At 40.7% G+C, this 16,800-nt stretch overlaps 1 protein-coding gene and 1 pseudogene across 2 annotated transcripts in view; both read left to right on the top strand.

Moving 5' to 3' along the window:
• The window catches only part of LOC307192040 (uncharacterized protein), a 284,325-nt gene that overhangs the window by 37,864 nt on the left and 229,661 nt on the right, over positions 1 to 16,800 (top strand). The gene's annotated exons all lie outside the window — the stretch shown is intronic.
• LOC307191528 (purine nucleoside phosphorylase-like) lies at positions 7,279 to 9,641 on the top strand (annotated as a pseudogene). The gene has a single exon. The product of its transcript is annotated as a purine nucleoside phosphorylase-like (transcript).

Here is a 16,800-nt window from a genome sequence, read left to right as displayed (position 1 = left end):
TCTGAGTCTCCTTAGCAGGCTCTTGTGTCTCTACCCATCTCTTAAATGTTCACATGACACATTCTTTAGTGCCCTTCCCCCTGCTCCTTTCTAGATGTGTTTTGAAGACATCTGCTACTTTCTGTAAGCACTGATAGGAACCTAGATTCTAGCAACAGTGTTCAACCTAGTTTCTCTGCTTTTGGTCTTGCTCTAAAATACGGATCTAATCTTGCTGCTTCCCTACTTAAAATAGTTTAATGGTTTCTTTGTGAACTTAGGGGAGCTTCAAACTACTTCCCATGCCTTAAACTTTTAAACTGGGCCAAATTCATGTTGATTTACAAATTCATGGGTTAGCATTCCAGCAGCATGTCAGGATCCCGTGTTGATGTATGAAAGAATACCATTTGTCACAAATTTAACCTGTGACCCATGTTCCTATTGTTTGAGTTTGAGTAGGCTGGGTTACCTTAACAAATAGACACCAAATACAAAAAGAAAAGTGTATTTCTTTACATTATGGTCTGAGATGAGTCTTTCTGTATGACAGGCAGCTCTCTCCTGTTTAGGATTCAGGGAACTCCTATGGCCTCTGCATTATATGTGTCCAGCTGACAGAAAGGTAAGGAGAGCATGGGAAGGCCTCAGAACTGAAGCACATGATTTCCACTTTCCTTCTCTTCACAGTAACTATTCACACAGTTATCCCTAGAAGAAAAGGGTTAGCTCCAGTATTGGTATAAAAGGAAAAAATTAAAAAGAATGATTGAGAGCCTGGTGTGTGTCAGACAGGCAGGTAGATAGTGATTGTGGTTGGTTCTCATGGCTGCTCTTTCGGAGGTCCAGGCAGGACGCTATGGAAATTTGAGGGGTTGTGGCTGCGGTGATGGTGAGGGATGGGATGTGTGAGCTTATTCTTTAGCATTTTCCTTCTCTCAGGAGCCAGACGAGCTGGCCTGTCTTGTCATCCTTATTCAGCGTCATATAATATGGTGGCTCCTCCCTCTGCCCCCCACTTTTTATTAGGCAGTTGGAAGAATGAAACTTTTTTCATGTCATTCTCTACAAGAGTCCATTGAGACTAACTGATTGAGCCTGTAGGAACCAGTAGTCTCTGCTCTCTGAGGAACTTCTCTGGAACTCTGATTCCAGCCAGAGAGCACTCTCAAACCAGGAAATGAGCCAAAATTCTACTGGGGGTTTTCTCTCCTTTGCAGCAAATGCTTCTGCATAAAGAAAAGTCCACAAACTTTTCCTTGGGTATATTTAGCAACAGAGAACTGGCCCTGAAAATGTTTCTCTTGCAATCTTGCATTCTAAGACAATGGAATATTAGCATTTAATAATCACCGCTGGTAACAGGAAAATGCAAACCAGCCTCTTATCACACAATCGAAGATGATCACTAAAATTGTGTCTATCTGGGGCAAACTGTTTTAGCAGACATCCACCCAGGAAACGCAAATCCTTGTGTGATATTGGACACGTTTAACCTGGTTTGCACATGTATAGAGTATTGCTAGTAATAGCTGTCTCATAAGCTTGTCATGAGGATTAAACAAAATACGCTGTAGGAAAGCACTTTGCCCAGAATAGATGCCCAATAAATGTTCATTCCTCACCTTCCTTCTTCCCTCTTTCCCTCCCTCCCTCCTTTCCTTCTTCTCTCCTTTCCCTTTTCACAATCCCCTCCCATCTCCTCCCTTCCCTTCTGTGATATCTGAGGCTTGAAGAGGTCAAAGAGGTATAGATCACAAGCTTCCTACAATCAGTCCCTATGGCTGAACGCAGGGACTCTCCTGGCTGAGTCGGCCTCACATATTTCAGTGTCTAATGAGAAACAGCAGGGCAGGGTGTCCCCAAAGCCCACTCCAGCCCCTGTCCCCCAACTTCTTCCATATCCTTTATTTGTAAGCACTTATTTGGGAAGTTCTTTATCCTCCACCCCAAATTTGCCTGCCAATCTTCTGCTTATCTTTTGATACTCTGTTTAAATGGCCCTTAGTATAATTAATTCTTGCAGGTGTTCCCCAAAGCATCTTGACTGCACTTCAGATCAGCATTTATTAGTTCAGTTCAGGACGAAAAGCACTGTGGGGTCTCCCATGTTCCATGTATTAGGCCAGGGGGTGAGTGTGAGGATATATATGACTGAGACAGGGTCTCACTCCCAAGGCCATCCCAGTAGGGACAGTGGTTCCCAAAACCCAATTCTCACTGGACAATTCATTTCAGAATGCATGGGGACCATGTGTTCAAAATGTATATTTCTAGGCCCTACTCCCATGTACTCAGGTAAAGATAAGCCTTGAGGCTGTTTAATTTAAGAAGCTCTCCCAGGTAATTCTGCTGTGCAATCAGGTCTGGGAACTTCTGGAAAGGTGAAGGAAAAGAAGGCAATTTAGAATGTTCTCTCTGATGGGGTTTGGATTGTTGGTGTTCTATGTCACCAACTATAGCTGGGTCCAAAAACTTCAGAGAACAATTAGGTGAGTTTACAGCTTAATGTATTGTCTTAAAGGTTTAAGGTTCTAACATTTGGTTTGGTTAAGGTTTAGCCTGCAGAGAAGGTAGGTGAGCAAGCCCCTGTCATTGGACACATGTGCAAATAGATAGCCCAGGTGAAAAGAACGTGAAGACCTTAGGCTTCTCTGGTCTTCTGCTCTGGTGCCTGGGCTCTAGCTGGCTTAGCAATGTGACAGGGAGGTTGGTACCAAGGACTGAGCTGTGGACAACAGCCTTCCTCCATGTTGTCTGTGGAGTCCTTTCTGACTACACGTACCTCCTTTCTCTTGCTCTTCCCCCAACTTGGAGTCCTGGTTTCATAGCCCAGGCCACACCCTCTGATGTTTCATCCCTTCTTTACCTGGTTTATTGCTGTCATTCCCTCACTCCACTCTTGGCTCCGTGTGCACCTCCATTCTTGGTGAGAAACCCTGCCTTCCAGACAGGCAGTTAGAGTCCTGCTGGGCAGAGTAAGCCCACTCCCCCCACTATTAGAGGAGGTAACTTCCTACCCATTTGACCACCTTCACCATGTTCCACAGAAGGCAGTTCTGTCCCTGAGTCACATGAGACCTCCCTGCAGAGACAAGAAGATGTGTCTGAGGCCCCTTTCATGTCTCTGCAGAGAGGAGTACTCCTTGATGGGTTGCCAGAGGAGCACAGGGCTCTGGCAAACCAGCCAGCAGGAACAATAAGACTTCACGTAGAATGGTCTATGGCGGCATTAAAAGTGATTATATTGTTCCTTTGGGGAGGTAGATGCCACTTCAGAGAACTGGAATTGAAACCTCTGCCCCAAGACCGTGAAGCCAAAATCTTTCTTCCTGAGGTGAGTCTAAAGTCAAACATGGACAGCATCCTGAAGGGGATGGGAGGATGTATAAAACAAAACAATGCAAAAACAAAACCCATTTTCCTGAGAGATTTAACAGAAATTGTTTAAATCATGGTTAAAAAAGGAGGTGGGGGGAAACACTGTGATCCCAGAGCATTAAAAAGAGAGTCTTTCATATCCAAGCATCTATAAGAGCTAGAGACCACGAAATACACTGGGCAAAAGGGATTGATAAACCAGGGCTAGGTGGTCTTGGGCTGTGCCCTTGGGACAATGCTGGTGCCCCTATGAAGGGTGGGTGGATTAAGCCAAACCTCTCGTTCTAGGGAGCTTTGTTGTCTCTCCTTTTGCATCTTATCACCTGCTGCTTCCAGGTCATTCTGAGAGAGAAAGGATCTGAGAAAGGAAAACAGGTGGAAATGTCAGCAACTCTATTAGCTTCCTAGGGCTTGTAACAAATTACCACAAACTATGTGGCTTAAAACAACGGACATTTATTTTCTTATAGTTTTGAGTGCTAGAAGTTCACATCAAGGTATGGGCAGGCTCTTGCTTCTTCTGAAGGCTCTACAGGAGAATTCATGCTTTTCTCTTCCAGCTGCTGGTGACTCCAGGCCCTCCTTGGCTTGTAGCAGCCTGACTGACATTTGCTTCCATCATCACATGGCCTTCTCCGTGTGGTCTCCCCTTCTTTTCTGAGGACACTTGTCATTGAATTTAGGGCCCACCCTAACTCAGGATGATCTTATCCTGAGATTCTCAACTTGATCACATCTGCAAAGACCCTTTTTTCCAAACAAGGTGATGTTCACAGGTTCTGGAAGACATTCAACACACTATGGCAAACTTAGAGGAAATATCCTCTAAAATAGCCCTGAAAATAGAAACGGAGACCAGCCTCTTAAGACGGCTCAGGTCACAAGCTGACTCTGAGTTATACTGCTCATCTCGGTTGTCTTCAGCCATTCATCTGGGGGTCACTGGTCCCCTTCTTCACAGCCGTCCAGGCACACTGGCTCTGCATCAGGTCCTTGAATTCACCAAACCCCTTCCCATCTTGGAGTCCTCACACTTCCTGCAAGGAAAGCCCTCTACTACACCTTTTTTGTATGTCTCAGTCCTTCTCACTCTATAATTCTCATCTCTAATGAATACCTCTTCCCAGACAGGCCTTCTCTGACCATCCTGTTATTTTTTTTTTTTTTTAAATCACAACTGCTGTTTGTTTCTTTTAAAGCACTGACCACAATTTTCAATTACTCACTTGATTATTTTCTCTTTTCCCCACTAAACTGAAGTGACAAGTAGGCAAGAGGCAGGTCTACCCTGTTTACCCTACATACCCAGCACCAGGTACAGTGTCAGAAAAGCTAATAGTTGATAAATAAGGATGGAACACATTGAACAAATAGGCATATGTTTGTGACATATGCATTTCTTTTCTTATTTTTTGGACTTTCTTGCGTGATTATCTCAAATTTATTCTTGTTGTTATCTAAACCCTGTTGGGATAATAACTGATGGAGGGATTTTTGCTTCTGCTCTTCTAAAGAGTTTATTGTATCTCTCTGAATTCTATGGGAATTGAGAGCAAAACAACTAAGCAGTTGTTTCTGTTGCACCAAGCACATTGGGTTAGTGTTTTGTGGTCATGACAATTTCCTCCAAGGAAAGGCATTCAGATCAAGGGGGAGAGAGGCCATAGCTACAAGGGCAATTGCCAAGCTTGAGGTAGTATAGTAGTAAAGATGGATGAGCAGCCTGTCAGCTCCCATGCTTGTGAAGACTGGCTTTTGAATTTTCCCTGCTAAAATGACAGCACCCTATGTAGCCTTAAGCTATAATACATTTCTCACACTTTGGTGAAGATTCCTTTATTAAAGCTTTCTTCTTCCTTGTCTTTATGGAAATGATACATTCTTATTGTAAAAATTCAATCATTATAAAAATGTGTAAGAATGAGAGTTAAAAAAAAGTTACCCAAACTCCACCACTGAGAAATATAATGAACATCAGATAGGCATGATTCCAGGCAGCTCTTTGTGCATATATACATATGGAAGGATGTATGGTTAGATAAATAGTCTGAGAAGTAATTTTCATAACAATGGGATGATACTTTACATAATATAATATCTTTGGCAAGAAGGTATGAAATTTATTTTTATATGAATTAAACAGAAGGAAAAGAAGTTGATTTGAAACTGAAGTATTTGCAGAATTTGTTATTTTTTTAAACAGAAGAACTATTAGATTCTAGAGGATCCTTCTAAAATTAAGGGAAAAATTACTTTAAATACTTCAAGAATTGCCACAGTTGTTTACTGTTCAATCTGCATTTAAAGGAATCCATGCTTCCTACCAGACTGTCTTCGTTTTGAGTTTCTTTATTTGAGCATATAGGGGCTATATTCCTTAAAGTTTAAGATTGATGACCTTTTTTTTTCATACACAATTAACATTTATCTCCTCCTTAAGTTGTTCTAAATCGTACGTCTCAAGAATCCACCTCTTTTCCAGACACCTCCCTGTTGGAATTCTCTCTCCTCATCCTCCAGTCTGTACAGATCAGTCTACATCTCCATAAAACTGTTAATTTGGGAGCTTTCTTCTATTATGCTCCTACTTTGGATTCACTGTTTTTTAAGATATCATGTCTTTCTTAATTACATTCTCATTTTGCTAGAGAATATTTTAATCAACTCCCTAATATATGTTGAGAAGAAAAACACTTCTGAGTCACTTCATATCTCAAAGAGCCTTTATTTGTTTGAATGATAGTTTGGCTGGGCTTAGAATCAATTGTTATGGGTTCTCAGGGATCATTTCATCTAAAACACAATCTGAAGACTCATTTCCACTGGGAGTATTCCTTTGTCTTATTGTTATCTGGAGATTAACTCACTGGTTTTTCTTCTTTATTTCAACTGAGGTCTAATTTACATACAGTTTAGTGAGTTTTAACAATTGTATACATTCATGCAACACTACCTCAAACAAGATATAGAATATGTATGTCCATCATCCCCCAAATGTCTGGGGTCAACTCCTGCCCCACACTTAACAGAAGTAGCCACTTTTTAATTTCTAGTACCATAAATGAGTTTTGCCTTTTCTAGCACCTCATTTATATGAAACCTAACAGTATATCCTTTTATGTATAGCTTCTTTTGCTCAGCGTGTTGTTGTTGTTGTTGTTGTTGTTGTTGTTTTGTGGTACACGGGCCTCTCACTGTTGCGGCCTCTCCGGTTGCAGAGCACAGGCTCCGGACGTGCAGGCTCAGTGGCCATGGCTCACGGGCCCAGCCGCTCCGCAGCATGTGGGATCTTCCCAGACCGGGACACGAACCCGTGTCCCCTGCATCGGCAGGACTCTCAACCAGTGCGCCACCAGGGAAGCCCCTGCTCAGTGTGTTTTTGAGATTCATTCATGTTATTGCATATTTCAGTAGTATATTCCTGTTTATTGTTGAGTTATATTTCATTGTATGAATATATCGCAATTTGTTTATTCGATCTCCTGAAGATAGACATTTGGGCTGTTTCTAGTTCTAGAGTATGGTGAATAAAACTGCTATGAATGGAATATTATTCATCCATAAAGGAGAAAATCTAGCCATTTGCAGCAACATGGATGGACTTTGAAGGCATTATGCTAAGTGAAATAAGTCAGACAGAGAAAGACAGATACTGTATCATCTCACATATATGTGGAATCTAAAAAACAAAACAAAACAAATTCATACATATGAAGAACAGACTTGTGGTTGCCAGAATTAGGGGTGAGGTGGTTGGGGAGTGGGAGTGGGTGAGATGGGTGAAGGTGGTCAAAAGGCACAAACTTCCAGTTATGAAATAAATGTCATGGGGATATAATGTAGAGCATTGTAACTGTAGCTAATAATATTGTATAGTATATTTGAAAGTTGCTAAGAGAATAAGTCTTTAAAGTTCTTATCACAAGAGAATGGTGATGGATACTAACTAGACTTACTGCGGTGATTGTTTTGCTCTATATACAAATATCAAATCATTATATTGTACACCTGAAACTAATAATGTTAAATGTCAGTTCTATTTCAATTACAAAAAAGAAAAAATGAAGAAGGAAAATTTCAGAATTTTCTCAAATATATCAGCCATGCATATGTTCATATTAATATCAGTTAATTTTTAATATAAAACACCAAAAAAATCCCTGCTATGACCATTCTTGTAAAAAAAGACTTTCTGTGCACAAATGTTTTTATCTCTTTTAAGCAAATTCCTATGGGTGAATATCCCAGGCATAAAGATGACATGGCAAAAGGAGCTGGTGTGCGTGCATGCGCGCGTCCGCACGCAGGCATTATGGAGCGAGGTTAGAGGGAGTCTGCTCCCCTACCCACGTACAGGGAAGAGGTCTTCTCAGCCCACATGCTTGTCACAGATTCCCATCCTAGAGTCTAGATTCACATATGAAGGTTATCAGAACACTGCAAAATGGCTTTCGTCTTACACCAAACATGGACCTCAAGTGGCAGTGATCTGTGGTTCTGGGTTAGGAGGTCTGACTGACAGATTAACTCAGGCCCAGATCTTTGACTACAACCAAATACCAAACTCTCAAAAGTACAGTGCCAGGTCATGCTGGTTGACTGGTGTTTGGGATTTTGAATGGCAGAGCCTGTGTGATGATGCAGGGCAGGTTCCACATGTATGAAGTCTACCTGCTCTGGAAGGTGACATTCCCAGTGAGGGTTTTCTGGCTTCTGGGTGTGGACACCCTAGTGGTCATCAGTGCATCTGGAGAGCTCAACTCCAAGTCTGAGGTTGGAGATATCAGGCTGATCCTTGATCACATCAACCTATCTTGTTTCTGCAGTGAGAACCCTCTCAGAGGGCCCAGTGGTGAGAGGTTTGGAGTTAGTTTCCCTGCCATGTCTGACACTTATCACCAGGATATGAAGCAGAAGGCTCATAGTACCTGGAAACAAATGGGGGAACAGAGAGTTACAGGAAGGCACCTACGTGATGGTAGCAGGCCCCAGTTTTGAGACTGTGGCAGAGTGTCATCTGTTGCAGAAGCTGGGCGTGGATGCTGTTGGCATGAGCACAGTACCAGATGTTATAGTTTCAAGGCACTGTGGACTTTGAGTCTTTGGCCTCTCCCTCATCAATAACAAGGTCATCTTGGATTATGAAAGCTAGGAGGAGGCCAATCATGAGAAAGTACTAGAGGCTGGGAAGCAAGCTCCTCAGAAATTGGAACAGTTTGTCTTCATTCTTCTGGCTAGCATTCCACTGCCTTATGATGCCAGTTAACCAGCCCTGGAGTGGTCTGGCCTCTCCCTTATGGGATCCGAGGAGCTGCTACCTACTTTGGCCTCTTGCTGGAATCACTTGCCTCTGCCCTTAGGTAGTGGCAGAAAGGAGTGTTGCCTTCCCTACTTGTCCCACCAGACCCTCTGGTGCTGAGTCCTCTTCTGCTCAGTTGTCATCTCAAAATGATTTCCACCCCCATTCCTCTTCAAGAACCAGAGCCCAAGCCCTACCATACATCCGAGGATATGCCCAGGGTTTGACTTGGGGCCGTCGAATTCAGCACAGTAGCTACTGCTAGCTTCCTGAGATGATCCTCTCACATTTCTGGGGGCTCAGTTCTGCCTCCTCAAAGCACTGGAGACCACACAAGGAACAGCCTATTCATTTTGGACTTTTATAATATCATATTTTGAGAATAAAGAGAAAGATGAAAATAAAAAGAAGTAAAGTTAACTTCATTAGAAATTTCCAATCACTTCCGAAAAATTATTTCCATTTTACACTTCCACCAGCAATGTGTGAGATTTCTAGTAGCTCCATATTTTTGCTAACATTGGACTGCCCATGTTTTTACTGTAGTCATTGTACTGGGTATGTAGTCATACGTATTGTGGTTTTAATTGGCATTTCCAGGATGATGGAAAATTTCAGCATCTTTTCATACACTTAGCATTGGCCATTTATATATCTTCTTTTGTGAAATATCTGTTTAAAATTTTGCCCATTTAAAGGATGTTTTTAATTTTTTTTTTTTAGATATAGAAGATTTTTAAACTAAGTATATTCTGGTTACAATTCCTTTGTCAGATATACACATTTGAAATGTTTTCTACCTGTGTTTCATTGCCTATTCAGTTCTTAACAGTGTTTTTAGCAAATTGATTGCAATATAATTGTGACACAATAAACTACACATGTTTAAAGTGTACACTTTGATAAGTTTTGACATATATATTCACCCATAAAACCATCACTACAGTACAAATAATATTACTCCAAAAGTTTCTTTGTCTTCCCTTGGAATCCATCCATCCTGGCCATACCGAGACAACCCCATTCTTCAGGAAAACAATGACCTAGTTTCTGTCATTGTAGATTAGTTTGATTTTCCTAGAATATTATATAAGTAGAATCATAAAGTCTGAAAGTTTTTTGTCTGTTTTATTTCACTCAGGTTAATTATTTTAGGATTCATCTACATTGTTGTGTGTATCAGTAGTGCATTCTATTTTATTTCTAAGTAGTATTCCATTATATGGATATACCATATTTTGTGTACTGTTCACTTGTAATGAACACTTGGGTTGTTTTCAGTTTGAGCTATTACAAATGAAACTGCTGTGTACATTCAGAATAGTCGGACTTCCCTGGTGGCGCAGTGGTTGAGAGTCCGCCTGCCGATGCAGGGGACACGGGTTTGTGCCCCGGTCCGGGAAGATCCCACATGCCGCGGAGCGGCTGGGCCCGTGAGCCATGGCCGCTGGGCCTGCGCGTCCGGAGCCTGTGCTCCACAACGGGAGAGGCTGCAACAGTGAGAGGCCTGCGTACCGCAAAAAAAAAAAAAAAAAATAATAATAATAAAAAAATAATAATAAGAGAAGTTAAAAGTACTATGAAAGCATAATTCATAAAAGGTAGATAAATTAACACAAATAAAGGCACTTTTATTTAAGAAGCAATTTTGATATATTAATGGCTATATCAAATTGCAAATGGGGCTTAATGACATTCTAGATGATGGAATGATCATGTGACTTTGGAGTCTCCCTGTGCTATGCAGCTGCTTCCCACTAGCTAGCTATTTTACATTTGGTACTGTATATATGTCAATGCCACTCTCTCACTTCATTCCAGCTTACCCTTCCCCCTCCCCGTGTCCTCAAGTCCATTCTCTACGTCTGTGTCTTTATTCCTTTCTTGCCCCTAGGTTTTTCAGAATATTTTTTTTTTCAGATTCCATATTTATGTGTTAGCATACAGTATGTGTTTTACTCTTTCTGACTTACTTCACTCTGTATGACAGACTCTAGGGCCACCCCCCTCACTACAAATAACTCAATTTTGTTTCTTCTTATGGCTGAGTAATATTCCATTGTATATATGTGCCACATCTTCTTTATCCATTCATCTGATGATGGACACTTAGGTTGTTTCCATGTCCTGGCTATTGTAAATAGAGCTGTAATGAACATTGTGGTACATGACACTTTTAGAATTATGGTTTTCTCAGGGTATATGCCCAGTAGTAGGATTGCTGGGATGGTAGTTCTATTTCTATTTTTTAAGGAACCTCCATACTGTTCTCCATAGTGGCTGTATCAATTTATATTCCCAGCAACAGTGCAAGAGGGTTCCCTTTTCTCCACACCCTCTCCAGCATTTATTGTTTGTAGATTTTTTGATGATGGCCATTCTGACTGGTGTGAGATTATACCTCATTATAGCTTTCATTTGCCTTTCTCTAATGATTAGTGATGTGTTTCCATACAAATTGTGAAATTTTTGTTCTAGTTCTGTGAAAAATGCCATTGGTAGTTTGATAGGGAGTGCATTGAAACTGTGGATTGCTTTGGGTAGTATAGTAATTTTCACAATGTTGATTCTTCCAATCCAAGAACATGGTATATCTCTCCATCTGTTTGTACCATTTTTAATTTCTTCCATCAGTGTCTTATAGTTTTCTGCATACAGGTCTTTTGTCTCCATAGGTAGGTTTATTCCTAGCTACTTTATTCTTTTTGTTGCAGTGGTAAATGGGAGTGTCTCCTTAATTTCTCTTTCAGATTTTTCATCATTAGTGTATAGGAATGCAAGAGATTTCTGTGCATTAATTTTGTATCCTGCTACTTTACCAGATTCATTGATCAGCTCTAGTAGTTTTCTGGTAGCATCTTTAGGATCCTCTATGAATAGTATCATGTCATCTGCAAACAGTGACAGCTTTACTTCTTCTTTTGCAATTTGGATTCCTTTTATTTCTTTTTCTTCTCTGATTGCTGTGGCTAAAACTTCCAAAACTATGTTGAATAATAGTGGTGAGAGTGGGCAGCCTTGTCTTGTTCCTGATCTTAGTGGAAATGGTTTCAGTTTTTCACCATTGAGAATGATGTTGGCAGTGGGTTTGTCATATATGGCCTTTATTATGTTGAGGTAAGTTCCCTCTAAGCCTACTTTCTGGAGAGTTTTTATCACAAATTGGTGTTGAATTTTGTCAAAAGCTTTTTCTGCATCTATTGAGGTTATCATATGGTCTTTCTCCTTCAATTTGTTAATATGCTCTATCACATTGATTGACTTGCATATATTGAAGAATTCTTGCATTCCTGGGATAAACCCCACTTGATCATGGTGTATGGTCCTTTTAATGTGCTGTTGGATTCTGTTTGCTAGTATTTTGTTGAGGATTTTTGCATCTATGTTCATCAGTGATATTGGTCTGTAGGTTTCTTTTTTTGTGACATCTTTGTCTGGTTTTGGTATCAGGGTGTTGGTGGCCTCATAAAATGAGTTTGTGAGTGTTCCTCCCTCTGCTATATTTTGGAAGAGTTTGAGAAGGATAGTTGTTAGCTCTTCTCTAAATTTTTGATAGAATTTGCCTGTGAAACCATCTGGTCCTGGGCTTTTGTTTGTTGGAAGATTTTTAATCACAGTTTCAATTTCAGTGCTTGTGATTTGTCTTTTTATATTTTCTATTTCTTCCTGGTTCAGTCTTGGAAGGTTGTGCTTTTCTAAGAATTTGTCTGTTTCTTCCAGGTTGTCCATTTTATTGGCATAGAGTTGCTTGTAGTAATCTCTTATGATCCTTTGTATTTCTGCAGTGTCAGTTGTTACTTCTCCATTTTCATTTCTAATTCTATTGATTTGAGTCTTCTCCCTTTTTTTCTTGATGAGTCTGGCTAATGGTTTATCAATTTTGTTTATTTTCTCAAAGAAGCAGCTTTTAGTTTTATTGATCTTTGCTATTGTTTCCTTCATTTCTTTATCACTTATTTCTGATCTGATATTTATGATTTCTTTCCTTCTGTTAATTTCTGGATTTTTTTTGTTCTTTTCTAATTGCTTTAGGTGGAAGGTTAGGTTGTTTAATTGAGATGTTTCTTATTTCTTGAGGTAGGATTGTATTGCTATAAACTTCCCTCTTAAAACTGCTTTTGCTGCATCCCATAGGTTTTGGGCCACTGTGATTTCATTGTCATTTGCTTCTAGGTATTTTTTGACTGCCTTTTTGATTCCTTCAGTGATCTCTTGGTTATTTAGTAGCATATTGTTTAGCCTCCATGTGTTTGTATTTTTTACAGTTTTTTCCTGTAATTGATATATTGTCTCATAGCGTTGTGGTCAAAAAAGACCCCTGATATGATTTCAGTTTTCTTAAAATTACCAAGGCTTGATTTGTGACCCAAGATATGATCTATCCTGGATAATGTTCCATGAGCACTTGAGAAGAAAGTGTATTCTGTTGTTTTTGGATGGAATGTCTTATAAATATCAATTAAGTCCATCTTGTTTAATGTATCATTTAAAGCTTGTGTTTCCTTATTTATTTTCATTTTGGATGATCTGTCCATTGACGAAAGTGGGGTGTTAAAATCCCCTACTATGATTGTGTTACTGTTGTTTTCCCCTTTTATGGCTTTTATTTGCCTTATGCATTGGGGTGCTTCTATGTTGGGCACATAAATATTTATAATTGTTATATCTTCTTCTTGGCTTGATCCCTTGATCATTATGTAGTGTCCTTCCTTGTCTCTTGTATCATTCCTTATTTTAAAGTCTATTTAATCTGGTATGAGTATTGCTACTCAAGCTTTCTTTTGATTTCCATTTGTATGGAATATCTTTTTCCATCCCCTCACTTTCAGTCTGTATGTGTCCCTAGGTCTGAAGTGGGTCTCTTGTAGCCAGCATATATACGGGTCTTGTATTTGTATCCATTCAAATCCATTCTTGTATTTTAATCCATTCCTATTACTATTTTCTTAAATGTTTTGGGTTTGTTATTGCATGTCTTTTCCTTCTCTTGTGTTTCCTGCCTAGAGAAATTCCTTTAGCATTTGTTGTAAGCTAGTTTGCTGGTGCTGAATTCTCTTAGCTTTTACTTGTCTGTTGGTTTTAATTTCCCCATTGAATCTGAATGAGATCCTTGCTGGACAGAGTTATGTTTGGTGTATGTTTTCCCCTTTCATCACTTTAAATGTGTCCTGCCACTCCCTACTGGCTTGCAAAGTTTCTGCTGAAAGATCAGCTGTTAACCTTATGGGGATTCCCTTGTATGTTATTTGTTGCTTTTCCCTTGCTGCTTTTAATATTTTTTCTTTGCATTTAATTTTCGATACTTTGATTAATATGTGTCTTGTGTGTTTCTCCTTGGATTTATCCTGTATGGGACTCTCTGTGATTCCTGGACTTGATTGACTATGTCCTTTCCCATATTAGGGAAGTTTTCAACTATAATCTCTTCAAATAATTTCTCAGTCCCTTTCTCTTTCTCTTTTTCTTCTAACCCCTATAATTCGAATGTTGGTGCATTTAATGTTGTCCCAAAGGTCTCTGATACTGTCCTCATCTTTTCATTCTTTTTTCTTTATTCTGCTCTGTGGTTGTTATCTCCACTATTTTATCGTCCAGGTCACTTATCCGTTCTTCTGCCTCAGTTATTCTGCTATTGATTCCTTCTAGAGAATTTTTAATTTCATTTATTGGGTTGCTCATCATTGTTAGTTTGCTCTTTAGTTCTTCTGTGTCCTTGTTAAACGTTTCTTGTATTTTCTCCATCCTATTTCCAAGATTTTAGAACATCTTTACTATCATTATTCTGAATTCTTTTCCAGGTAGACTGCCTATTTCCTCTTCATTAGTTTGGTTTTTACCTTGCTCCCTAATCTGCTGTGTATTTCTCTGTCTTCTCATTTTGCTTAACTTACTGTGTTTGGGGTCTCCTTTTTGCAGACTGCAGGTTTGTAGTTCCCATTGTCTTTGGTGCCTGTCCTCAGTGGTTAAGGTTCGTTCAGTGGATTGTGTAGGCTTCTTGGTGGTGGTGACTGGTAACTGTGTTCTGGTGGATGAGGCTGGATCTTGTCTTTCTAGTGGGCAGGACCACGTCTGGTGGTGTATTTTGGGGTGTCTGTGAACTTATTATGATTTTAGGCAGCCTCTCTGCTAATGGGTGGGGTTGTGTTCCTGTCTTGCTAGTTGTTTGTCATGGAGTGTCCAGCACTGTAGCTTGCTGGTCATTTAGTGGAGCTGGGTCTTAGCGTTGAGATCGAGATACCTGGGAGAGCTCTCGCCTATTGATATTACGTGGGGCTGGGAAGTCTCTTTTGGCCCAGAGTCCTGAACTCGGCTCTCCCACCTCAGAGGCTCAGGCCTGACACCCAGCCAGAGCACCAAGACCTGGTCAGCCCCACGGCTCAGAAGAAAAAAGAAAAGAAGGGAAAAAAAAAGAAAGAAGGAAAAAAATAAATAATTAAAATAAAAAAATTAAAAAATATAATAATAATAATAATAATAAAGAAGAGAGAAACCAAACCAATAAACAAATCCACCAATGATAACAAGCACTAAAAACTAAACTAAGATAAACTTATAAATCAGAAACTAATCAGTCACATACAACAAACCCCAAGTCTACGGTGGCTCCCAAATTCCACCACCTCAATTTTGGGATGATTCGTTGTCTATTCAGGTATTCCACAGATGCAGGGTACATCAGGTTGATTGTGGAGATTTAATCCACTGCTCCTGAGGCTGTTGGGAAAGATTTCCCTTTCTCTTCTTTGTTTGCACAGCTCCTGGGGTTCAGCTTGGGATTTGGCCCTGCCTCTGCATGGAGGTCTCCCTCTGGTATCTGTTCTTTACCCAGACAGGACGGGGTTAAAGCAGCAGCTGATTAGGGGGCTCTGGCTCACTCAGGCTGGCGGGGAGGGTGGGGTATGGAATGCAGGGCGAGCCTGAGGCAGCAGAGGCCGGTGTGAGGTTGCAACAGCCTGAGGAAAGTTGTCCCCGGGAAGTTGTCCCTGGATCCCAGGACCCTGGCAGTGGTGGGCTGCACAGGTTCCTGGGAGGGGAGGTGTGGATCGTGACCTGTTCTTACACACAGGCTTCTTGGTGGCTGCAGCAGCAACTTTAGCATTTCATGCCCATCTCTGGTGTCTGTGTTGATAGCCACAGCTCATGCCTGTCTCTGGAGCTCCTTTAGGTGGTGCTCTGAATCCCTTCTCCTTGCACACCCTGAAACAATGGTCTCTTCACTCTTAGGCAGGTCCAGACTTTTTCCCAGACTCTCTCCCAGCTAGCTGTGGCGCACTAGCCCCCTTCAGGCTGTGTTCACGCAGCCAACCCCAGTTCTTTCCATGGGATCTGACCTCTGAAGCCCGAGCCTCAGCTCCCAGCCCCCTCCTGCCCCGGTGGGTGAGCAGACAAGCCTTTCAGGCTGGTGAGTGCTGGTCGGCACCGATCCTCTGTGCGGGAATCTCTCCACTTTGCCCTCTGAACCCCTGTTGCTGTACTCTCCTCCGTGGCTCCGAAGCTTCCCCCCGCCACCCCCTGTCTCTGCCAGTGAAGGGGCTTCCTAGTGTTTGGAAACTTCTCCTCCTTCACAGCTCCCTCCCAGAGGTGCAGGTCCCATCCCTTTTCTTTTGTCTCTGTTTTTTCTTTTGCCCTACCCAGGTACCTGGGGGAGTTTCTTACCTTTTGGGAAGTCTGAGGTCTTCTGCCAGCATTCAGTAGGTGTTCTGTAGGAGTTGTTCCACATGTAGATGTATTTTTGATGTATTTGTGGGGAGGAAGGTGATTTCCACGTCTTACTCCTCCGCCACCTTGAAGGTCCTCCTTAAAATCCAGGTTTTAAAAAATATTAAAAATAAATTCTGGAGCAAGATAATTAGTAAATATTTTTAAAGTTGTAAAAAATTCCAAAACCTCAACACAAAAGGCTTCCATAGTAGCAAAAGTTTAATGAGGAGAAAAACCATCCCTTTTTGTAAATAACAACGTTTTATACCTGCACATCATTTTTCCCTTCCCATACAAACCACACTTTTATTATTTATGAACAAATTTCATAACACGTTTTTTCCTTCCTTACATTTTTTCTATTTTCTCATTTATTTATTTTCTTTCTTTACGTAAACTGATGAATAGATTAACATCTCAGGAAAATAGAACTAAAGTGC

This window comes from Stenella coeruleoalba, assembly GCF_951394435.1.
Source record: "Stenella coeruleoalba genome assembly, chromosome: 9".
Lineage (NCBI taxonomy): Eukaryota > Metazoa > Chordata > Mammalia > Artiodactyla > Delphinidae > Stenella > Stenella coeruleoalba.
Note: the sequence above shows the minus strand (reverse complement) of the source record. Positions and strands in the feature narration are given on the sequence as shown.